At 41.1% G+C, this 26206-nt stretch overlaps 1 pseudogene; it reads right to left on the bottom strand.

Moving 5' to 3' along the window:
* Positions 1–292: 292 nt before the first annotated feature.
* LOC137829144 (uncharacterized) lies at positions 293–23813 on the bottom strand (annotated as a pseudogene).
* Between the last annotated feature and the right edge of the window lie 2393 nt (positions 23814–26206).

Here is a 26206-nt window from a genome sequence, read left to right on the forward strand (position 1 = left end):
AATCAATACAGAGTAATCCTATTCCACTTCTCTCTTGAATAACCAAAGCTCAAGTTCAAACTCAAATGCTTCAAAAAAATCTTTGAAAAACTCAAATCTGTTTTTCTTTCTTGTTATTTGTTATAAAACATTAACAAACTATTTATAGTATTCAAATCTTGGTCAAAGCATTTAAAGCATGAGCATATTCAGTTATGAAATCAATTAAAGCTCTTTTAACAAACAAAATTGTTTCTGTTAGGATTCCAAACAAACAATCGGTCCAAATAAACTCCCTGTTCTCCTCTTTCTCTCACTCCCTCTCCCTCTCCTCCTCCACAACCTCCTCATCCTCCCTCAGCATCTCTCTCGCCACCTTCAATACCTCAGCCACCTCCCCACTTTTCACCCCCTTCCTTGCCTCCCTCCTCACTTCGTCTAACCTCCTCCACTCCTCCGCCACCTCCCGCATCGCCTCCTCCGTCGGGCCCTCCAGCCGCTCCAGCACACCATCTTCTTGATCACGGTAACCATAATAACTCGCATCAATTCGCTTATAAATGTCATACCGTGTGTGCAACTTGCGGAGCTTTGGGGCTTCTCGGAAAGCTCCTTTACCAGAAGCTTCTTCACTACGCCGAAGTAGCGGTAGTTAGGGCCACGGTCGCCTAGGTTGGGGTGTAAGAAATTATGTAAATTAATTTCTATAAAGTGAGTCACATGACTTTGAGTTTGGGTTGTGGGTCCAAATATAATTTAATAATAATAATAGAATTAAAGGGCCCACTGGTTAACATGAGAAATATATATCTGATGATACCTAATGAAAACCTACATTTGATGCAAATAATAATTGTCTCACTGTTAACCATCACGAAAGTGTGTGACAAGAAAGGAATTTCTAAGAGATAGATTGGGACAAAGGGAGATAAAGTAATTGCTCAAGTAGGATCACTCATGGATCAAGGTAAATGCCTATTCCTTCTTGATTGTATGGATATATGTGAGAATCATGATATGATAAGATCTATATGTGAACATTATTGTATGTGTTCAATTGTACGTTTATTCATGTTTTAATTTACATGTGGTATCAAAGCCTGGTTGCTCATTTTGTGATTCTCCATTAATGTTTTTCCATAATTTTAAGAACCCTAATTTTGTTCCCAATTTAATTAATCCCAATTGAAGAACCCTAATTTTAAAATTAGGGTTTATGGATTAAAGTTTCCATTCCTCAATAACAGAACCTAATCTGCACCTAACGCATTAACGGCGTTTACACCCTGTACCCGAACCCATTATCGGAGTCGCTGTCAGCGCAAAACCGCAAGACACCGTCGCTCGTGGAACCTCTCTCATTGTCGGCGCGCACCTCTCCGTCACCACCCATATTTGCAGCCGACAACGTAGGTGGTCACGACCTGGTTGTCATCAAGGAACAGAGTGGTTCGTGCGGTGATCGTGGATCTGTAAGGATTGAGTTGAGCCCAGGGTGCGTTGAACGTGGCTTAGGGCGCGGCGACATTGGAGTTGAAGTCTGGTGCGGCGCGGTGGTTCGCGCGATTTTTCGCACAGTGGCCGGCGTGATGGTTCGTGGCTAGAGGCGCGGTGGTGGTCTCCCTGAACGGCCTGGTGCGGCGTTGGGGTTGAAGAGGGAAAGTGAACCCTTTACGCTAATGCAGAAACATATGCTTTTGGTTGCATGATTGTCTTCCAAAAGAATGGTTCTAGGTTTGCAATACAGTGAATGATGGTGCGCTTGGCTCATGCATGTATGAATTAATTCGCCACACCTTATGTCATCAGTTTTTTTTTTTTTTTTTTTGGAAGTATCAGCCTTGGCGTGGATGATGCAATATAATATAATTAAATCCATGTATGAATTATCTTCACCTTACGTTATTAATTCCCTCAACTTTACGTTATCAATTTTATTAATGTTTTTAAAGTCCTTTCCAAATTTTATTATATTATAATATAAAATAATGAAATGCATTTATGAAAAGAATTCAATTAATGAAACACATGAATTCATTCATGCACTTTACGTCATTTATTTTATTAATGATTTTATCAAATTTTAATTAAAGTTTTATTATGTTATAATGTAATTTAATTTGCATTATATTAAAGTTTAATTAATTGATTGAAAGTCAGGAATGAAAAATTATTTTTCCGCTTTATGCATTCAATTTTGAATTGAAATTTTGGAATTATTTGTATGATAGATTTGTAATCACCAAAGTGATCAAATCTTTATGTTTTTTTTAATTCCAAATTATGGATGAATTTTATTCCAGTTAATGATATAATTTCTGAAATTATTTGTATGATAGATTTGTTAATCACCGAAGTGATCAAATCTTTAAGTTTTATTTAATTTCAAATTACTAATAAATTTTATTTCAATTACCTATAGAATGGATGCTAAATTATTTAAATATGGATAAATGGAAATTCATTATTATAAGACATCTTTTGATCACCTAAAGGTTGATTAGTTGTCCTTATAATTAATGAATATGATTGTTGGTAGTGAGTATGTGTTATTAGTTTTGCTTGTATATCCAAAGATAACAAGTGTTTCTAGTTAATGCATATATCTTGCCAAATAAAGTTAATACTATTAGCATCATTATATTTTGTGTATTAATGAATCTCCCAAAGGAGAACATTAGTATACATAGAATGTTTTCTGAATCTGTATTGTATGTTTAGTTTATGACTCGAAGTATTAATGTTAAGCATGTGTGATTGCAGTATCTGTTCATGTAGCCTTACATTCGCAAGCTATGTTTGTTCCAATCTTTAATGGTCTAAATTTTTCTCACTGGAGTGAAAAAGTTCAATTTCACTTAGGTGTATTGGATCTTGATTTGGCCATTCGAATCGAGAAACCTGCTGCTATTTCTGATGATAGTAGAAATGAGGAGAAAGCTCATTATAGGGCTTGGAAAAAGTCAAATAGACTTAGCCTGATGTTTATGTGAATGAGCATAGCAAACAATATTAAGTCTGCTCTTCCCAAAACTGAGAATGCAAAAGAGTTTATGAAATTTGTGGAAAAGCGCTCCGAAAAAGATGATAAGTCTCTTGCAGAGACATTAATGAGTACATCAACCACCATGAATGCTTATTATGTATGTTTTGAATCAAACTTAATTAAAGTTCCACATAATTCTTGGTGGATTGATTCTGGATGCACAACTCATGTTTCTAACATGATGCAATGATTCCTTTCAACCCGAACCATAAAGCCAAATGAAAAGTTTGTCTTCATGGGAAATAGAGAGAAGGTTCTAGTGGAAGTAGTCGAGACTTATCGTTTAATCCTCGACACAGAATTTTATTTAGACTTGATGGATACTTTTTATGTACCTAGTATATCTAGGAATTTAGTTTCATTGTCTAAACTTGATGTTGTCAGATACTCTTTTAAATTTGGGAATGGATGTTTCAGTATATATCAGCGTACCTATTTGATTGGATCGAGTACTCTTTATGATGGATTATATAGATTGAATCTTGATAATTTATATGTTTTTTTGTGGCACAAACGTTTGGGACATATTTCCAAAGAATGGATGGAAAGATTAGTAAAGAATGAAATACTTCCAAGTTTGGATTTTACTGATCTGAATGTATGTGTGGATTGCATTAAAGGCAAACAAACAAAACACACAAATAAGGGAGTCACAAGAAGTACTCAGCTTCTTGAAATTATACACACTAATATATGTGGACCTTTTGATGTAAATTCTTTCAATAAAGAAAGGTATTTTATCACCTTTATTGATGATTTTTCACGTTATGGTTATGTTTATTCACTACATGAAAAATATCAAGCAGTGAATGCCTTGGAAGTTTATGTAAATGAAGTGGAAAGGCAATTAGACAGAAAGGTGAAAATTGCCAGGTCAGATAGAGGTGGTGAATATTACAGAAAGTATGATGGAAGTGAACAACATCCTGGTCTGTTTGCTAAGTTCCTTGAGAGACGTGGTATTTGTGCTCAATACACAATGTCAGGTACACCAAAACAAAATGGTGTTTCAGAAAGGCGTAATCAAACCTTAATGGATATGGTTAGGAGCATGTTAAGTAAGTCAACTGTATTTGTTTCATTGTGGATGTATGCTTTAAAAACTGCCATGTATCTGTTGAACAGGGTTCCTAGTAAGGCAGTTCAAAATACACCTTTTGAATTGTGGACATGAAGGAAACCCAGTTTGAGACACCAGTATGTTTGGGGATGTCAGGTAGAAGTTATAATATACAACCCACAAGAAAAGGAATTGGATGCAAGAATAATCAGTGGATACTTCATTGGTTATCCAGCAAAGCCAAAAGGGTATATGTTTTACTGTCCTACCCATAGCAAAAGAATTGTAGAATCTGTAAATGCACGGTTCATTGAAAATGGTGAAACCAGTGGGAGTGATACTTCACGAAATGTGGAGATTAAGGAAGTCAGAGTACAAGTTCCTTTGACTAGTACTTCAACTTCAAGTATTGTTGTTCCTAATGTAGTTGAACCACTCAACGATGATGAAGAACAACAAATTAATGATCACGAGGTTAACAATGAACCTGTAGTAGAACAACCACAAGAAATAGAATTAAAAAGATCTCAAAGAGAAAGAAGGTCATCTATTTCGAATGATTATGTGGTTTATCTAAAAGGGTCAGAAAATGACTCAAGTATTGATAATGATCCAATTTCATTTTCAGACGCCATCAATGATGATAATTCTTATAAGTGGTTAGATGCCATGAAAGATGAGCTTAAATCAATGACACAAAATGATGTATGGGACCTTATAGAATTATAAATGGGTGTAAATGGGTCTTTAAGACTAAGTGTGACTTTCGTGGCAATATCGAACGTTACAAGGCCCGACTTGTTGCTAAAGGTTTTACTCAAAAGGATGACATTGATTATAAGGAAACATTTTCACTTGTTTCTAAGAAAGATTCCTTTAGAATTATCATGACGTTAGTAGCTCATTATGATCTTGAGTTGCATTAGATGGATGTCAAAACTACCTTTTTGAATGGGGATTTAGAAAAGGATGTTTATCTGGACCAACTAGTGAGGTTTATTGAAGAAGGAAAGGAACACATGGTGTGTAAACTTAAGAAATCAATATACAGGCTTAAACATGCTTCTAGACAATGGTATCTTAAGTTCAATGATACTATTGTGTCCTTTGGATTTAAGGAAAACATCGTTGATCGGTGTATGTATCTGAAGGTCAGTGGGATTATATTCCTGATTTTGTATGTTGATGATATCTTGCTTGCAACTAATGATCTTGGTCTATTAAGTGAGACTAAGAAGTTTCTCTCTAATAACTTTGAGATGAAAGATATGGGTGAGGCATACTATGTGATAGGAATAGAAATATTTCGTGATAAATCATAAGGACTGTTAGGTTTGTCTCAGAAAGCATATATTAATAAAGTTTTAGAGAGATTCAGAATGGATAAATGTTCAACATCTCCTTTTCCAATACAGAAAGGAGACAAATTTATTCTCATGCAATGTCCAAAGAATGATTTGGAACGGAAACAGATGGAGAATATACCTTATGCATCTATTGTTGGGAGTTTTGCTCAAACTTGTACACGACCAGATATTAGTTTTGCAGTTGGTATGCTTGGTAGATACTAGAGTAATCCAGGATGGGATCATTGGAAAGCTGCAAAGAAAATTTTAAGATACTTGCAAGGAACGAAGGATCACATGCTTACTTATAAAAGATCTTATCATCTTAAGGTGATTGGATATACAAATTCAGATTTTGCTGGCTGTGTGGATACACGAAAGTCTACATTTGGTTATGTGTATCTTTTAGCCGGAGGAGCGATTTCATGGAAAAGTGCGAAGCAGATAGTCATTGTTGCATCCACCATGGAGGCTGAATTTGTGTCATGCTTTGAGGCCACAGTTTAGGCTAATTGGTTGTGGATTTTTGTTTCAGGACTTGGAATTGTTGACAACATTGCCAAGCCGCTGAGAATTTATTGTGATAACTCCGCAGCCGTCTTCTTTTCTAAAAACAACAAGTATTCCAAAGGTGCTAAACATATGGAATTGAAATACTTTGTCGTTAAAGAAGAAGTTCAAAAACATAGAGTGTCAATAGAACATATTAGCACTGATCTTATGATTGCTGACCCTTTAACAAAAGGGTTACCGCCCAAAACATTTACTGGTCATGTTGTAAATATGGGCATTATGTCTACTAGTGAATGATGAATGTTGTTATTAACGCTTATTTGACGCTCTGAGCTCATTGATAAATAAAGTTTTTGAAATTTATGTTTTCTACTTTATGTATATGCATGTAAATTATGTTGTGGAAAACAAATTATGTTGTTATTGATGAAAAATGACATTATATTTGAACCTATTATGGATTTCTCATTATAAAGTCATATTAAGGAGAAATAATGATATAGTAGTACATGGAAGGAAATGTGTTGATTGAAATGGCATGTAACCACCATGACTCTTATTATTTCTGTATCCTTGATTTTGATTAATGATAGAACTAATTTATGTAAGGCCTTTTAAATGCGCATTTATGCAATTATTAAATCATGAAAGTATTATAACTCATATGAGTCAAGTGGGAGAATGTAAGAAATTATGTAAATTAATTTCTATAAAGTGACTCACATGACTTTGAGTTTGGATTGTGGGCCCGAATATGATTTAATAATGATCCTGCCTGTTGACCGGAACGCTGGAAACTGCCTCGTCAAAGGATCGACGTGCGCACCGCTTCAAGCCTCCGTTCCTCTTCGAGATTCACCTCAAGAACCTGCAAAGAAACAGAGCGGCGCCGCTGCGGCCGATCGCACTCCAACGCTCAAGTCAGTGACCGAATCACCAAATACTAAGAGAACAAGAACCGTGCAAATCCTCTCTCACAGTAAGCTCTATAACTCGCAAGCGTAAAGAATGTATTCTGAACGTGCGTACCTCAGAAAGTTCGTTGAGAACTCTTATATACCTGGTTACTTTCTCTCTCCTGGCAGTTACAGACTTGGACACGTGGCTCGCATCCAACCGTACACGTGCCATCATCTGGAGCCTCCTTGACTTGGGCGCTGCTTCTGACTCTCTTTTTGGCTAAGTTATTTATGCATGGTGCTGCCCAGTACATAGCTAACTTGGGAGTGCGATCTCTACTGGAACTGGCGAGTTAGGATGCCCTCATACACCTTCCCTGTGGTCTCGCCAGCCGCCTTCATAATCTGCACCACCTTCATCTCTGGCGATGTGCTTGCTCTGGCGATCTCCAATCACTAGGTCGCCTGAGTCTACATCTGGCGACTTCATCTTTAACCCGGTGATCGCCGATTCTGGTATGCTGGAGATCGGAACACGCCAACTTAACAATTGGCGACTTCACGAGCCCCCCGACTTCCTTCCCTTCTGCCAACCTGGCACCTTGTCAACACGCCTATACTGTAGCTTGATGCCACGTCATCACTTCCGACTACCAGGGCGGTACACAAGCCCCCCAGTCTTAAGCGAAGACTTGTCCAGCGAAAAGACTGAAAGAGTCACGTCAACACCGATCTACGTGGCACTGACGCAGAATCCCAAGCGGTTGTACCTTCTGCTGCTCTGACGCTCCACCAAACTCCTCGTCCATCGCTCGACACGTGGCTTCATCAACGGTTACCTTCAGTTACCGTTTGCGCTTCCCAAACCCATTTCGAAAAAACCCTTAAACCCATTTTCGCTCCACACTGTTCCATCACTTTTCTTCGTATCTTCAAACGCTCTCACCTTCTCCTGCAAAAACTCTCTTAGCGCTCTTCAACATTCCAAATCATCATCAACCTTCATCGTCTTCCTGATCATCAAAAGGTACCTACTTTCCTTCTTCTGCTGGTTTTTCTTGCATTTTAACCGATTCGCATCATCCTGTAACTGCCTGGTGCATACGCTGTGGGTTGCTTTTTCCATTTCTCCTTCTACGTAACTTAGGGCTTCGTCAATCATCGCAACGAACCTACGTTCGTTCGTTTTTCACCTTTCTTCCATGATCGAGTCAGCCTCTGTAACCCCTGATCATTTTTCCTTTTCTTCTTCCTTTGCAGCTGCAACAATGACTCGCACAAAGATCACCCCGAATCCTCCTCCTTCATCACGAAACCCCCCTTCACAAGCACACGACCCACCACGAGTTCGTGGCGCTTCATCCTCCCAGGCTGAGAGGCCTGCGTCTTCCTGCCCTAACCTGGCCCAGGCGACTCTACCTATCGCCGGCGGAGCCCCCGTCCCCTTGCCGGACTTCAAAACCCTGTATCCCTGGGCCAACTCGACCCTGTTGAAGGAAACGTCTTCCGTGAACACTGCTGGGGCAGTTTTGCGACTGACTAAGGGGGATGAGCCCAACCAAACGTTTCATAAGGAGCACGATGAGAAAATGATAGTGCTGCCTTGCTCCCCCGATCTGCCCGTTTGTGCTGATGACAAGGTGAGTGCTGACGGACCCTTCTGCTTTGTTTACACAACACTATTCAAGAAGGTGAAACTGAAGTTTCCCTTTACCCGATTCGAGAGGGAACTCCTTACCGAGCTCAACATTGCCACCGCCCAGCTTCACCCCAACAGTTGGGCGTTTGTTCGAGCATTCCAAGTGATGTGCGACCACCTGGGGTTGCCCGCATCCGTAGACGTGTTTTTATTTCTCTTCGAAGCCAAGCACCCGGGAGACCGCCTATGGGTTAGCTTGAATGGGATTGCTGGGAGGTCCATCTTTGCTATCTTCCAGCAATCCTATAAAGATTGGAAAGGGAAATTCGTTCAAATGCGCCCTAACGACAAGGACGCCTCCCTACTCGACGGCTTCCCCTTGTACTGGGTGGACAAGGGGAAGAAAGAGTCCAAGAGCTGCTTCAGGAGACCTAGAAGTCCTGACAGCATGGGAGCGTTGGACCGAGATCTCTGCCTTTTCTGGAAAAGGGTCGCGGATGCCAACATTACTTTCCTTACCACCACCCTAATCTGCTTCGAATTCTACGAGGACCAACTCGAAATTCGAATAGGTTAGAACATTTAAACTGTTGTTTTAATACTGCTTCTATTTGACTGTTTCTGGGCGTCTTGTGCGTTATGCGCAAGACTTTGGTTTTTTATTTTTCCTGCACCAATCATCTGCTTTGCTGCATACTGCCTTATGCACTTATCTTCTCCTTGAGTTAACCCATGCATGTTCGTCTCATGCAGATAACATGTTGGGCAAGGGTATGCTTGCGGAATTGAGGGCGCTCGCCCGAACCCACGGGTTGGCGACGGGTTCTCAAACAGTACCCAACTCGGTGGTGGAGACAGCCATCGTCCACGGGCGATCGCGACCTAAGGAACCCGCCCAACGCAAGAAACTAGTCCTCAAGAGGCCCAAAAGGAAAGCTCCTCAAGTGATCCACGAAGAGGAAGAGGAGGACGACGAGGCCACTGAAGACGGCCTTGTCACAAAGAGGAAGAGGGTGGAACCTTCTTCACCACCTGCACCACCCCCTCTTCCTACGTCAACGCCACCATCCACGCCTGCCCCTCCTCCATCATCGCCACCCCCACAAGCTCCTGCTTCCCCAGTCCAAGCGATCCCGCTGGCCACTGCGCCACCTGCAATTGAGGCCCAAGAGCCAAATTTCATGGAGGACCCCCCGAGCGCCTCCACACCATACGTATCAGCTGGAGGGGGTCCCCCTTCAAATGCTTCACCTGCGGAGGCTGCTCCAATCGGGGATGAGGTTGCTCATACCTCTCCGATTCTGATCACCGAATCCCCGATTCCGTCGCCACGCCAAAAAGCGCCTACTGAAGAACCTGCTAAGGAAGGTGGCGACGAGAACCAACAACAGGCTCCCATAGCGCCTCTACATGCAACAAACCTCCCTCTCGAGGTTACAAGGATGTGGGAGCCTCTACCTGCTAAGCTGAAGACGATAGCAGATGACATCCCCGCCGTCATAACCAGAGCTGTGGAGGGCTCCACCAGGAAACTCCAGGACGACCTCTTCAACCTCAAAACTGAAAACAGCACTATAAGGGTCGAGGTGGAGAAGTTGTCCTTCAACCTGACGCTCGCGGAAATCGAACACTCCCGAGTGGAGGACGCAATGAGCACCGAGCTCAGGCTGGCGCGCAAGGAGGCCACTGACCTTCGCCACAAGGTGCAACTACTTGCTCAAGAAAAGATTGAACTGGAGAGCAAGATTGTGCCCTATCGCGTCAAGGTGGCTGACCTGGAGGCTCTTATAAAAACTGACGCCGTCAAGGTGAAGAAACTAGAGCAAAGGTCAGCCGACCGGGAGAAACTCCTTGGACAGGTGGAAAAGGCGAGGGACGACGCCATAGCTGATCTTGCCGAGGCCAACAAAGAGAAAGGAAAGGTAGCTGCTGAATTGGCCCAAGCACAAGCGGAATCCAAGAAGGTTGCTGAAGACCTTCTCCAGGCTCAAGAGACCAATGAACAACTCAAGAAACAGGTTGAAGAGCTGGAGCAACAGAATAAGGAGCTGAAAGAGCAAACTGAAGATCTCAATAAGCGGATTGAGGAACTTCAGAAGCAGATTGAAGAACTCAAGCTGAACTCTGCTCAAATTCTGGCTGCCGGATTCGAAGCTGCGCGGGAACAATTTGCCTGCTTATTCCCCGACCTGGACCTCAGCATGGTGTCTCTTGACAACGAGGTAGTGGATGGAAAGGTGGTCCCTGCTGAAGATTAAACGATTCTCTCCATCTGCTACTTTCGTGCCTTTTCCTTGCATATACTTTTGTAATAAACTCACATTTTCTTGGACATGTATTTACCGAGTTGGCGTGTATTTTCTTGAACTGATACTTTGCTTAATGAAGTTACTTTCGCATTTCTTCTTGTAATCCCTTTGTTTACCTTTAACTTTCCTTGCATGATTTACTTTCAACGAAATAACTTAGTAATCTCGTAGGCACGATCTTGTACTTGGCTGTTTCGAACCATCTCAACTTCGAATAATAATCACATTGATCAACTCGTAACTTAAGGCAATAAACCTTAGCGTAAAATGATACCTTAAGCAATGGACTTTAACTCAACCCCTGGCTTTATAACACCGCTACACCCGATCTGCTTCATCAAAGCGGGTTTTTGACTTCTCTCCATTGCTTGTTCGTTTCCTGATCGCCAGAGACTCTTGGCAACACCAGCTTCTTCCTGCCTTCACTCCTTGGCCATTGCTCTTTCATCTGGGGGTAGAGGCGCCTTTCGGATCCTTCTCCACCTCCTTGTGCTTCAGAGCAAGAGACCGGGTGGCTAGGCGTTCTCTTCGAACCTGCCTTAGCCACCCTCAGAACTTCTTCCACCCTATACACCATACCTGAACTCGTTCGAGACGAGAAGGATTTTATCTTGCCTGAACTCGCTCATAGGCGAGAAGGTCTTTAACTCGCCTGAACTCGCTCATAGGCGAGAAGGTCTTTTACTCGCCTGAACTCGCTCATAGGCGAGAAGGTCTTTGAATCGTGCCTCTACATTGCTCCAGGGGTTACATCTTCTCGCCCCCAGAAACACGGAGGACTTTTTCTTGCCTCTACATTGCCCCAGGGGCTACATCTTCTCGCCCCCAGAAACACTGAGGACTTTTCACTGGTGCCTCTACATTGCCCCAGGGGTTGCATCTTCTCGCCCCCAGAAACACTGAGGACTTTTCACTGGTGCCTCTACATTGCCCCAGGGGTTACATCTTCTCGCCCCCAGAAACACTGAGGACTTTTCACTCTTTCTCACCTGCACTCGCTCGACGGCGAGGAGGTCTTTTACCTGCCTCGGAACGCGCGCGGGCGTTGAGGTCTTTTAACTGGTGCCTCCGATCGCCGAAAGACGATGAGGACTTAAAAACTTTAACTGATGCCTCCAATCACCGAAAAACGACGAGGACTTAAAACTTTTTAGAAAGCATGCAATATATCTTTACTCGCCTTAAATCACGTATGAGTGACAAGGTCTTTCTTCAAAACCTTTTTGGAAAACAGCAAACATGCCATCTGAAAACGCCTTATACTTCGTAAACTCTTCTTTTATTGGGTGGCCTCATTAAAAACCCTCCTTAGGGAAAAAGAGTGCCCCCTTCAAACTGTTTCATCAGAGAGAGACATTGTAATATAACTTTTGTGTTTGTCTTTACTTACAAAGCTCTTAACTATAGTACAACTTCAGGTGCGGGGCGTTCCAAGTGCGAGGAATCGCCCTTCCTTCCAGCGTCTCCAAGCGGTAGGCGCCGTTCCCGAGCGCCTCGGTTATTCTGAACGGTCCAGTCCACTTGGGCGACAGTTTATTCTCCATCTCGTACTGGTGGGCCTTCCTCATCACCAGGTCGCCTTCTCTAAACTGCCTTGGCATCACCTTCGAGTTATATCTTCGTTCAACCCTCCTCTTTACCGCCTCAACCTTCAATCTCGCTTCCTCTCTAACCTCATCCAGTAGATCCAGGTTCAACCTTCTCTCTTCATTCGAGTCTTCCTCTACAAAGTTCAAGAATCTCGGCGAGCTCTCCTGAATCTCCACTGGAATCATCGCATCACACCCATAGACTAGGCTGAACGGGGTCTCATGGGTTCCTGACTGCTCGGTGGTATGGTATGCCCAGACTATACGGGGCACCTCCTCAGCCCAGCTTCCCTTGGCTTTTTCTAGCCTTCTTTTCAAACCTCTCAGCAACACCCGATTAGCTGACTCCACCTGGCCATTTGACTGAGGGTGCTCGACGGATGCAAACACTTGTTGAATTCCCACCCGCAAAGCTTCTTCAACAGGTGGCTTGCAAACTGAGTCCCATTATCCGACACCAGGCGTTTAGGCACTCCAAACCGGCACACGATGTTTTTCCACACGAAACCTTCGATCTTGTGTGCGGTGATCTGGGCCACTGGTTCTGCTTCGATCCACTTGGTGAAATATTCAATCGCCACCACCAAGTACTTCATCTGCCTGATCGCCAGCGGGAAAGGTCCCAGGATGTCGATTCCCCAGGTATGAAACGGCCAAGGGCTGTAGATCGACTTCAACTCCTCGGGAGGCGCCTTATGCCAATCGGCGTGCTGTTGGCATTGTTTGCAACATTGGGCATACTTCTTGCAGTCTTCTCTCATCGATGGCCAATAGTACCCTGCACGGAGAGTCCTCGCGGCCAGAGCTCGACCCCCGACGTGGCTTCCGCATATACCTTCGTGGAGCTCTGCCATGATTCTCGTGCACTTCTCGCCATGTATACATTCCAGGAGCGGGTGGGTGAACCCAAACCTGTACAGATCGCCATCAATCAGGGTGTACTTGCTAGAATTCTTCTTTACCTTCCTAGCCTCAGCCGGATCCAGTGGGAGAAGGCCATCCGCCAGGCACCGCTTGTACTGTGTTATCCAAGTGTCTGGCTCATGTGTAGCGCAGACCTGCATCACGTTCACCTTCTCTCCCCGACATGCTCTAATTCTTGGCGATCTCAGAGTTTCTTGCGTCAGGGACTTATGGCTTCTCGCTGCTTTCTCCGTCGACTTGCTTATCTGAAGGACCAGGTGATCTTCCACAAATGCTCTCGGCGTCTTCAGAGTTTCTTGAATCACCGTCCTCTGCCTACCCCCCTTGCCTGAACTGGCGAGCTTAGCTAGCAAGTCAGCTCGGGCATTCTGCTCTCTGGGCACATGCACTACTTCAAAGGAGGCAAAGGAACTCTTCAATTCCTGCACATATTCCAGATAGGCCGCCCTTTGTGGATCTTTAGCCTGGAACTCGCCTGTTACTTGCCCTGTGACTAGCAGCGAGTCACTCTTAGCCATCAGCACCCTAGCTCCCATCTCCTTGGCCAGCAAAATTCCGGCGATCAGCGCCTCATACTCTGCTTGATTGTTACTAGCTTTGAAGGCAAATCTCAAAGATTGCTCGATCAGCACGCCGTTGGGCCCTTCTAAAATGACTCCAGCACCGCTACCCTGCTGGTTCGACGATCCATCCACCGAAAGTACCCAACGGAAATCAACCCCTTCAACTCACGTTGCCTCAGATGAGAGCTCGACCACGAAATCTGCAAAGATTTGCCCCTTAATCGAGCCTCGGGGCTCATATTTGATATCAAACTCCGGCAATTCCACTGCCCACTTCACCATCCTTCCTGCAACGTCAGGCTTCTTGAAGACCTTCTGGATGGGCAGGTCAGTCATCACCAGTATTGTGAAGCTATGGAAGTAGTGGCGCAACCTCCTCGCCGAAAATACCACAGCCAGCGCAGCCTTCTCCAGGGCCTGATATCTCGTTTCGGGGCCCTGCAACACCTTGCTCACAAAATAAATAGGCTTCTGAGCCTGACATTGATCTTGGGCGAGCACCGCACTCACCGCCCTCTCAGTTACAGCAAAATACAACCTGAGAGGGGTTCCCACCAGCGGTTTGCACAGAACCGGCGAGCTCGCCAGGTACTCCTTCAGCTTGACGAAAGCTTCCTCGCACTCTTTCGTCCAAACAAATTTATTGTTGCGCCTCAGGCATTGAAAGTAGGGATGGCCCTTCTCTCCGCTAGCTGACACGAAGCGAGACAGGGCTGTCATCCATCCTGTTAGCTGCTGGACTTCTTTCACCGTAGCTGGGCTCCTCATCGCCAAGATGGCGGCACACTTGTCGGGGTTGGCCTCTATACCTCTTTCAGTTAAGAGGAAACCCAAAAACTTCCCAGCCTCCACGCCGAAAATGCATTTCTCTGGATTCAGCTTCAATCTAAACTTGGCGATCGTTGTGAACAACTCCTCCAAGTCGGCAACGTGCTTGCTCTTTTCCGGCGAGGTCACGACCATGTCATCGACGTACGCTTGCACGTTCCTCCCCAGCATCGGTGCAAGTACTCGATCCATCAGCCTCTGGTACGTGGCCCCCGCGTTCTTCAGCCCAAACAGCATCACCTTGTAGCAATAGCACGACCTCTCCGTCATGAAGGCTGTCTTTTCTTCATCCATGGGATGCATCTTGATCTGATTATACCCCGAGAAGGCATCCAGGAAACTCAGCAACTTACACCCCGCAGCACTATCCACCAGGGCGGTGAAATCGACGCACATGCGCCATTTCCCATTACTCTTCTTCACCAGCACGACATTTGCCAACCATTCAGGATACTGAACTTCCCTGATGTGGCCTGCAGCGAGGAGTTTCTGTGTTTCATCTCTAATCGCCTGCCTCCTCTCCTCGTTGAACTTTCTTCTTCTTTGTCGCACTGGTCTCACCAAGTTGTCCATCGCCAGATGATGGCACAAGAAGTCGGGATCAATCCCGGGCATGTCCGAAGCGGACCATGCAAACGCGTCCAGATGCCGCTCAATCACCTTGGCGATCTGGTCCTGGAGCTCGACCTCCAGAGATCTTCCCAGCTTGAAGATCTTTCCCCCGACCTCTCTCTCGAGCCACTGCTCGACAGGTTTTGGCCTGGATTCTCTGGCGATCACCGCCCTGGCGATTCCCTGCTCTCTCGCTTCCTCAGGGCGATTCCGCGCCTCTTCCTCCTCCAGACCAGCGTCTCCCTCCACTAGCTCAGCGTCCACCATCTCCACGTCCCTTCCGGCGGTCTCTTCTGTTACCGTCGATCTGGGCTTCACACCGGGAGGTGGGGTGGTTGTTACATAACTCACGGATCTCTTGTTTTTCAGGCTATTCTCATAGCACTTTTTTGCCTCTTTCTGATCAGACTAGATCATGATCACCACCCCTTCCATAGACGGCAACTTTACCTTCATGTGCCGGGTCGACGGAATGGCGCCTATCCTGTTAAGCGTGGGCCTTCCCAACAGGATGTTGTATGCTGAAGGAGCGTTTACGATGAGGTACTTGATTTTCTCCGTCCTTGAACCAGCCTCATCTGTAAACGTGGTTCTCAACTCAATATACCCCCTGACCTCCACCTGGTCACCAGCGAACCCATACAGGCACCCTCCATAGGGCCTTAGCTGGTCAAGGGGCAACTCCAACTGCGTGAAAGTCGGCCAGAACATCACGTCTGCCGAACTTCCCTGGTCCACCAGAACTCTTTGGACCTTCCTTCCCGCCGTAATCAACGAGATGACTATGGGATCGTTGTCATGGGGCACAACGTCCCGAAGATCCTGCTTGGTGAACGTAATGTCCACCTCCGGCGAGTGATCTTCGAACATATCCACCGTCATCACCGACCGCGCGTACTTCTTCCTCTGCGATGCGGTGCATCCACCACCTGAGAAGCCTCCTGCAATGGTGTGGATTTCCCCGTGGATAGGCATCTCGTGTTGTTGGGCTTCTCCACCTGCCGGCTGGGAACTCGACGCTCCCCCCGTCCTCCTATCCAGCAGATAGTCGTTTAGGAACCCGCTCTTAACCAGATCATCGAGCTGATACCCTAAGGACAAACACGAGTCCAGAGTGTGGCCAAAGCCCTGGTGAAACTCGCACCAGGCGTCTGGCTTTGGTCCCAGCACCTTGTCGCCCACCTTCTCAGGCGCTTTCAACCTAGCAGATATATTGGGAATGGCGATCAGGTCCGCCAATCCCATAACAAACTTGTGCTTAGGCGGGCGATTGTATTCCCGGCGTGCTGGCTGCTGGCGTCCCTGGCCCCTCCCCTTGTTCCTCCTATCATAAGGATGGCGAGTCCTCTGGTCCTTCCTGGCCGCCGCCGCTGTCTCCAGCACCCTTTGCGGCTGGATCCTGGTCTGGGCGCGTGGCCTAGCGGGAGCCACGCTCCCTCTCTTCTCGGCGACCTCACTCTCGTCGGCGATGTGAGCCACCGCAAGTCGCCTGACCTCAGCAAACGTTGCAGGGTGAGCCCTGATCAAGGCCTCGCAGAATGGTCCTAGCAGCACGCCCTTCTTGAATGCATAGACCAGCATTTCTTCATCCTTGGCCGGCGATCTGACCATCTGCGCTCCAAAGCGATTCAGGTAGTCTCTGAGGGACTCTCCCTGGTACTGCCTTATATCAAACAGATCATAAGACACCCTGGGCGGTGCCTTGTTCACGATGTATTGCTCGACGAAAACCTTCGAGAACTGCTGAAAACTGGTTATGTGACCGTTAGGTAGGCTCACAAACCACTCCAACGCCGTTCCCTGGAGCGTGCTCACAAACATCTTGCAATACACGGCGTCTGACCCTCCCGACAACATCATCTGTGTATGGAACGTGGTTAGATGAGCCTCTGGATCCTCCACGCCGGTAAAGACAGCCTTAACCGGAACCACGCTCGTAGGAATAGGCGTGTCAGTAATCGCCTGAACAAAAGGCATAGGGAAAACACGAGGTGGCGATGACGGCGCCACCTCTTCAGCAGAAGAACGCCCTTGCTGCTCCTGAAGAGCTTGACGCAGCTCCTCAGTCACCTTGCTGAGCTCCTCATTCCTGGCGCGAGAGGCGACCAGGTCCTCATGCATTCTCGCCTGCTCTATGCGTGAGGCTTCCACAGTTGCCTGCAACGAACGCATCATCTCTGCCATCTGCGCCATGGTCATGGCAGCGGCGCCTTCAGCAGCGACGGGCGCAACTGGACTTGAGCGATTGCTTCTCATTTTTCTCATGAAACTCAGCGAATCACAGAATGCGGCGAACAACACTTACTTAAGCTACGATTGAGTCAGCGATCAATCGGAAAAACTGTGCGAAACTCCGCGAGAAAACTCAAGAACACCGCAAACCTTCAAAGAAACTTGCAACTCCACCAGAAACCACTGCTTCTTCCCACGGACAACCAAACGAGCGAAAGAACTCAACTCCACCGAACAAATCGCGCGGAAACAGCAGAAAAAACCTCACTCCACCGATCGAAAACCCAAACGAACGGTGTAAAACGTGAATTCACCGAACAAATTTCAAGCAAACAGCGAGCGATGGTTGCACCGGCACACAACCACGCAGAAAACTTCGAAAACCTCCAAGAACTCACGTTGTGGATGGGAGCAAGTTTTACACGGCCCCACGGTGGGCGCCTGATGATCCTGCCTGTTGACCGGAACGCTGGAAACTGCCTCGTCAAAGGATCGACGTGCGCACCGCTTCAAGCCTCCGTTCCTCTTCGAGATTCACCTCAAGAACCTGCAAAGAAACAGAGCGGCGCCGCTGCGGCCGATCGCACTCCAACGCTCAAGTCAGTGACCGAATCACCAAATACTAAGAAAACAAGAACCGTGCAAATCCTCTCTCACAGTAAGCTTTATAACTCGCAAGCGTAAAGAATGTATTCTGAACGTGCGTACCTCAGAAAGTTCGTTGAGAACTCTTATATACCTGGTTACTTTCTCTCTCCTGGCAGTTACAGACCTGGACACGTGGCTCGTATCCAGTCGTACACGTGCCATCATCTGGAGCCTCCTTGACTTGGGCGCTGCTTCTGACTCTCTTTTTGGCTAAGTTATTTATGCATGGTGCTGCCCAGTACATAGCTAACTTGGGAGTGCGATCTCTACTGGAACTGGCGAGTTAGGATGCCCTCATACACCTTCCCTGTGGTCTCGCCAGCCGCCTTCATAATCTGCACCACCTTCATCTCTGGCGATGTGCTTGCTCTGGCGATCTCCAATCACTAGGTCGCCTGAGTCTACATCTGGCGACTTCATCTTTAACCCGGTGATCGCCGATTCTGGTATGCTGGAGATCGGAACACGCCAACTTAACAATTGGCGACTTCACGAGCCCCCCGACTTCCTTCCCTTCTGCCAACCTGGCGCCTTGTCAACACGCCTATACTGTAGCTTGATGCCACGTCATCACTTCCGACTACCGGGGCGGTACAAATAATAATAATAGAATTAAAGGACCCATTGGTTAACGTGAGAAATATATATCTGATGATACCTAATAAAAACCTACATATGGTGGAGATTGGGAATTAAGGTCAATAGGGTTTTGTCTCTGCAAATAATAGTTGTCTCACTGTTAACCATCACGAAAGTGTGTGACAAGAAAGGAATTTCTAAGAGATAGATTGGGACAAATGAGATAAAGTAATTGCTCAAGTAGGATTACTCATGGATCAAGGTAAGTGCCTATTCCTTCTTGATTGTATGGATATATGTGAGAATCATGATATGATAAGATCTATATGTGAACATTATTGTATGTGTTCAATTGTACGTTTATTCATGTTTTAATTTACATGGGGACATCGGCGATGTTGTCGTCGAGGTTCGTCGGCTTGGTCGAGTACTTCGCATGATTGTGCCCGTCGGGCTCCATGATGCGACACTCCTAGTGAGACTTCTCTCGAATCAGCTTATTGATCTCGTTGTTGAGGTCTCGCAACCAGTGCTCACCCAGACCCTCGTTCTGAATCTCTGCCACCTTTCGTCCGATCTCACGTATGATCTATTGGCGCCCCTTGTCAGCCTCCGACTGGTCGCGACACTTTGAGGCGAGGAATGGATGACACTCCTTCGGCTTCTTCTTCTCCTCCACTCCACATAAGCAACTCTCTTTGCCACATAAGCATCACTTGAAGCCGTAAGCTGGGACTTAACAGAAAGGACCAACTTGGATACATTTTAAAAAACACAAGGACCCTAAATGTAGGGACGAATAAGGTAATTAATTCTTAAATTAACCTTATTTATCCTCGCTTCTCCATGATAAGTCTATTCCATGTAGTTGGGTTGAAAGTCTTGTTGAAGTAGATGACTCCTGACATGAAAAGGTTTGAAAATTTTCTCACAACCACATTTCACACAAGACCCCTTATCCCTTCATCTAGTATGTATGAAACTTGATTCATTGCCTAAGAAACAAAATCATGAACGTCATCTATGAAAGGTTGCCTCAATCTTCTTGAAGAATCAAGCATTTCATCATCCAATCTCGATCCATTGTTATGCATGTTGATGGTGAAATTATCAACACTCATTAATATACTTATACCCTACATACGACCTAATACATGAATCATGTGGATATCAGTGTCCAATGCATTGCATCAATCACGTTTGAACTTTGTTGTTCAAACTTAGTATGTAAATAATTAAGACATACTAATTCATGTAATTAACTATCGGGTTATTGTAACAAGTTTGTATTTGTAAATCCTAAACAAATAATATACAATAATATTCGAGTCAAATATAATACAAATTCACTACATATCGCATATCCATTGAGGATCCTGTATCTTAAATTCAATTTCTAATTCATACATCGTAATTTTATTTAATGTGTACGTATAAATACGTCTCTAATTTTATTTAACATGTATGTAATTCATACATCATAAATTTATTTAACGTGTACGTATAAACATCTCTCTAATTTTATTTAATGTGCACGTAATTCATATTCATACACCGTAATTTATACATTATTATTTATACATTATATGTTTGATACATTGAGTTTTAAAATTAGGTCTTATGTTAAAACTAAGACTAGTCCCACTTCATTTTTTAAAATATGAAAGTTGTAATTATTGCAACAAAATGTTTTGTTACATAAGGAATTAATAAAAAAATTAAATCACTATAAACTAATATACAAAGAAGTGTTTTATTTCATATTATTTTACTGTTTATATAACAATATCAAATAAAAATAATTTTTCTAATGATAATAAAATATGTCAACTTTCATAATAGATAAAGTACTAAAATTAAAATTTAAAAAAGTACTCCATGAAATGGATGGTAGAGAAACATATATTATTAAATTTTCATTTGTGATTTTATTAATTATAAGATAGTACAAATAAATAAATTAGACAAGTTCTTTCTGCACCATTTTAACCTGCAGCCTATCATCTTTTAAAACTTTCAAAATTATTCTCTATTTCGGAGATTTGAAAATCCAGAATTCAAAAAATATAATTTAAAAGTTAAAATTTTGTTGAGAAAAAAAATCCAAAATGTAAAAAATACATTATGAAAAGAAAATTTAAAACACAAAATATGAAAATTCATTTTAAAAAAGAATTTATAAAATTCAAAAATATGTTCAAAAAATCCAAATCCAAAAATATATTCTAGAAAAAAATTCATAATACAAAATTTAAAAATGTATTCTGGAAAAGAATTTCCAGAATTCTAAATTTGAAAATATATTTCAAAAAAGGGTTCTAGAAGTATTTTTTTTTATACACATCCTTCTTTTATTTAAGGTCATTTTCATCATTTTGTAAAAAAAATTGTTATTTTAATGACAAAATTGGTAGCGGTTGAAATTGATATGGTACATGGAGAATTTGCCATAAAACTAATAAGTTCACCTAATCCCTTAGGTCAACCAGCTCAATCCAATAAAAAAATGTGAGTTAGGTTAGAATTAACGAAAATAATTTCTAACTTGAATTTTCACAACTAAACCTATACCTTTCATACGCCCTCTCTCTCTTTGATATTCCCACTCCCAACTGCACCATACTTCATATATTTGGCTGCTTCTTCCTGCACCTCCATACCTTCTTCTCTCACCTCCATAGATTTTCATATTTCCAAAAATACCCCTCTGTAATATTCCGGATTACATAATTCGGAAGTCATTTTTCAAATTTGTAATTAGCTTCCAGATTATATAATCTAGAAGTCTTTTTTCAGATGCATGATTACTTTCCGGATTATATAATCCGGAAGTCTTTTTTAACTTCTGGATTATGTAATCCGGAAGTCTTTTTTCAAATGCATTTCCGGATTACATAATCCGAAAGTTATTCTATGGGGGTGGCACAAGAAGGATAAAAATGTATTTTCATGTTGTGTATGGAGGTGCCAGAAGAAGATATGGAGGTGCAGGAAGAAAGAGTCCATATATTTGTACCACGTTTTCAAAAGTCTGGGCTCATTCTAGCACCACGCTTATTATGCACTGCGTTTTAAAGTCGGCAGTTTCTTCCTGCACCCCTAAATTTTCTTCCTGCACCCCCATAATGTTTTGCAAAGACTAAATTGTCCCTCTTATTTTTTAAAAACCCTAAAATGCACTTGAATTGTATTTATTTTTTGTATTATGGATTATGGAATCTGGAAAAATTTTGGATTGGCACTTCCGGTAAAATTTCGGATCCACCAATCCGTAATTCAAAATATGCATTTCACATTTAAAAATCCATCATTCAAAAAAAGCTTTCCGGATCCACCAATCCATAATAGAAATATGCATTCCGGATTCAAAAATCCGTAATTTAAAAAAAAAGCATTTCAGATCCATGAATCCGTAATAGAATTAGGCTTCCGGATTTAGCAATCCATAAATCAATAATTTATACAAAAATTGTTTCCAAAACACCCCTCATCCAGAAAAAAAATATATATATATTCAGTTCTGGATTGCTGAATCCGTAGCATACTTACATATCCCTATTTCCAGTAACCACGGTGTCCTTTTTCAAATAAAAGATTAAGGCCAATTTCGGGATTTAGAAAATTGTGGGAGTGCAGGAAGAAAAATGTAGGGGTGCAGGAAAAAGAAGCCTTTAAAGTCTGGCTCATTCAATTGGTCCAGCACTTTTGCTATCTGACACTCTTTTTTATTTTATAGATCAAACAGCTTTTAATTTCTTTTAATATATATATATATATATATATATATATAATTTGAATTTCTAAAATAAGTTCCTGCACTGAACTTTTTTTAATGTTCCAGTAGGCCTATTTTTCAAAACATTTGTTTTTGTTAATGGACTTAAATTACTTTCAGTTTTCAAAGTTCAGGATAGTATGTTTCGCAATGTTAACAGTTACAAAATATATTTTCAAAATTTCAATATGCTTCATTGTAGAAAATTCAAATTAAGCTTAGTTTTTAAAATACGTTTAAGTAAAATTTAAAAATGATTGTCTTGCGTTAGATTAAAATCTTTATATTAAGTTATTGCAATCTTGCTTTTGAAATACAAATCAATTTAATTTATACCAAGGATTTTGTTAATAAAAGCATTAAATATTACATGTTGAAAAAGAATTTAATAATCCTGATCATTTTGTTGGAGTTTTCCAGCCAAACAGGTTTCTTTTAGTTTTCCAGCACCAAGGATCATTTTAGTTTTAATAGGTTTCATGACCAAACAAGTTTCTTTTACGTCCATACATACACCTTAATTCTTTGGCAATTACTTCTGTATCATATTTTTGCACCCGAATTCAGTATAAAATGAAAATGCCCTTCAATAAAATCGGGTCTAAAGCAAAATATATTTCCAAATCTCCTTTTTTTGAATATGTTTTGGATACTTTTCCAGAACAAATTTTTGTATTGCATAATTATTTTTTGGGAATGTGATTTTAATTTTTAAATTTTATTCTAAATTTTTATTTCTGGAACACAATAATCTTTTCTATATTTGTTTATTCGGAATGTATTATTTCCATTTCTGAATTTTCAATTCCATAATGTAGAGCATTTTTAGAAATTTAAATGTGTGTAGGGTGCAGGTTAAAAAAGGTTAAAAAAGTTAGGTGGAGGAAGAATTTGTCTAATTCTTTTTAGTTGAACTTCAACAAACCGACAACCATAAAAAAAGTTCAACAAAGCGGCAACCATAAACCAAAACAACTCGATCAACAATGATAAACCACACAACAATAATAAACCAAACAAAATTTCAAATGTAGATAAAAACTGAAACTTCAATTTAAATTTACCTTTCACAAGTGTCAGCAATCCCAAACCAAATTCCAAATCCGAGACCACAATCCATCTGCAATTCCAAAAATATGCATCAACCCAAAATAAAATTCCAAAACCAAAATCAAATTCCAAAAGTGAGGTTTTGTGATCTCTCCATATTCATCTGTTTAGGCTTTACTTTCACGAAATTATCAGAGGCTTTACTTTCACGAAACAATCCATGTTTGGCTCCCATCTTTTTCCTTTACATTTAACATATCTTGATATACAAATGCTTTGAAATCATATGAAATCGTTCTAAGTGTTGATTGATGTAATTCACACATAAAATTACCAAATGTAAATGACCTATTATTTATGCAATCAGAATTGTTTTGCGTGGTACAATATTTTCTTGATGAGAATATTGTTTCATTTTTTGTTGACTTAATAGGAAGTAAAGGACATACATTACAAGAAGTTAAATCTATCAATCCATCCTTTAAGTGCATTGGGAAAGTATATTAACACACTTGTAGGGAATAATGCACATGTGTCATTTTGTGACTCAAAGCTTACTAGATTATTATGTGATTCATTTGGAGGTAAGATTCAATGAGTATAAGAATTCATGTTTTCTTTTTGTTTATTTCTTTTATTACTATTATTATATAGGATAAATTTTCAATTATTGCATGTTATGTCGTACATGGTGGCTGGTAAAACACATTGGTATTCTGGATTAGTCACATGTTTCTACATGAGGGAATGAAAATGAGGTCCAATAATTAAAGAATTATTCGACTATATATTTAATTTGCATGTAGAGAACATGTGGTGAAGCTTGAGACAATTTAGGTATTGTACTAATCTGACAATTAAGAATAAATTGTTGACTCACACTCACTGTTAATGCTTGTATTATAACTTTGTGGATAAATCTTTAAAATTAGTTTGTGCTTCATTTCTCAGAAGTCACCTCTTTTGAAGTACCATGGACATTAGAGAGAAATCTCGGGTTCAAAATAAATTGCTCCATTATAGATTAGAGATAATATGGGATTATCATATTTTGTTATAAGTTACCAAAATAATATTTTACCTTTCCTTTTTATTTTCTTAAGTTTGTTTTCAAATATTACCACAATAATTACTTCTTAAATACATCTATTAAATTTTATATTGAATAGTTTATGTCAAATTAACATCTATAATATAAAATGTGTATAATATTTATTTTATATAACATTTGCAAAATTATAATTTTTTCTTTCAATTGTATACTTATCCAAAAACATTTGTACTCCATTTTAATTTAATGACATTATAAATTTGGTCAAATTTTCTTTCCTCACTCATTTCTACTTACTTTTAAATGCATATTATTGTCTTTACTCAGTTATTATTTTTCTATTTTTTTTATTTCTTTCTTAACCTTTTCAAATATTTCCTTTAAATAATTTTAATATTAAAAATATTCAATTATATTAATTCACTTTTAACCCTAAACCAACTAAATAATTAAATTATTTTAATTATATAAAAATTTAAATTTCATCTCCAAAAAAAATTATTCAAAACTAAAATTAATATTTATTAAAATATTATAAATTCAAAAAAATTTAAAATAATTTAAAATAAAAAATATTTATATATATATGACAAAAAAATTAAATATTTAAGTCATACTTATGTATCGGTAAATATGTAAGGGTATTGTAATTTTGTTTCTTTTAGTAAAATACATTGTTACCTATTGTTTATTTTATTCTCTTTTTATATATTTTATTTTACTTATAATTTCTAATAGTTAGTCTATATATACTTAACAAAACGGATAAGAGAAGAGGAGGGATATAGTGAGCCACATAAAATTTAAAAAAAAAATCATTGGTAAAATATACATCTTATGATAAATATAAACTATTTTACCGTGTCACATCCGATAAGAAATTACTATTTATGACAATTTTATTTAGTTTAACAATAATTATCTTAACTCATAATCAGTGATGTTTTAAATTGCTTCACATTATCAATGCATAATAATCATTAAATTATTTTTTTGAAAAAAAATAAAAAATGGGATGTAGTTCACCTATTTTCCTTTTCACTACATAAATTGTGAACGTTCTTTATTATTTATTCATTGTTTGCTGACGTGATTCAGGCAACTGGCAACTGGCAAATCAAAGATAAAGTTAAGGATTAAATAAAGGACTAATCTGTTTTACTAAGCTGCTCATTGTTTGACATAACATTTTTGATAAAATACACATTGTAAAGACCAATAATAATAGTAAGAGCAGCATGTTAGTTTGCATGCAACAATTAAAAGTAAACTTGCACCAACTTCATACCAAGCAAACTTCAAATTTCCAACCTGAAATACGTAGGCATGCTCAATGTATATAGAATAACTTGTAACAAAAGGTTTAAAGTAAAATAAACTGAGGTAGGGGTGTTTTCATTTTTCCCCATTTCCCATTCTTTGACGTGTTTTGTTAATTTCTTGATGCAGTGTTTCTGAGTTTGGTAGATAGGATTAGGAATGAAAAACAAATCAAAATCCCAACCCCCACCACCATATAATTAACACACCATTCTCCAAGTTACTGTCTCAAAACCACCAAATG

Source organism: Phaseolus vulgaris, chromosome 7 (genome assembly GCF_000499845.2).
Source record: "Phaseolus vulgaris cultivar G19833 chromosome 7, P. vulgaris v2.0, whole genome shotgun sequence".
NCBI classification, from domain to species: domain Eukaryota; kingdom Viridiplantae; phylum Streptophyta; class Magnoliopsida; order Fabales; family Fabaceae; genus Phaseolus; species Phaseolus vulgaris.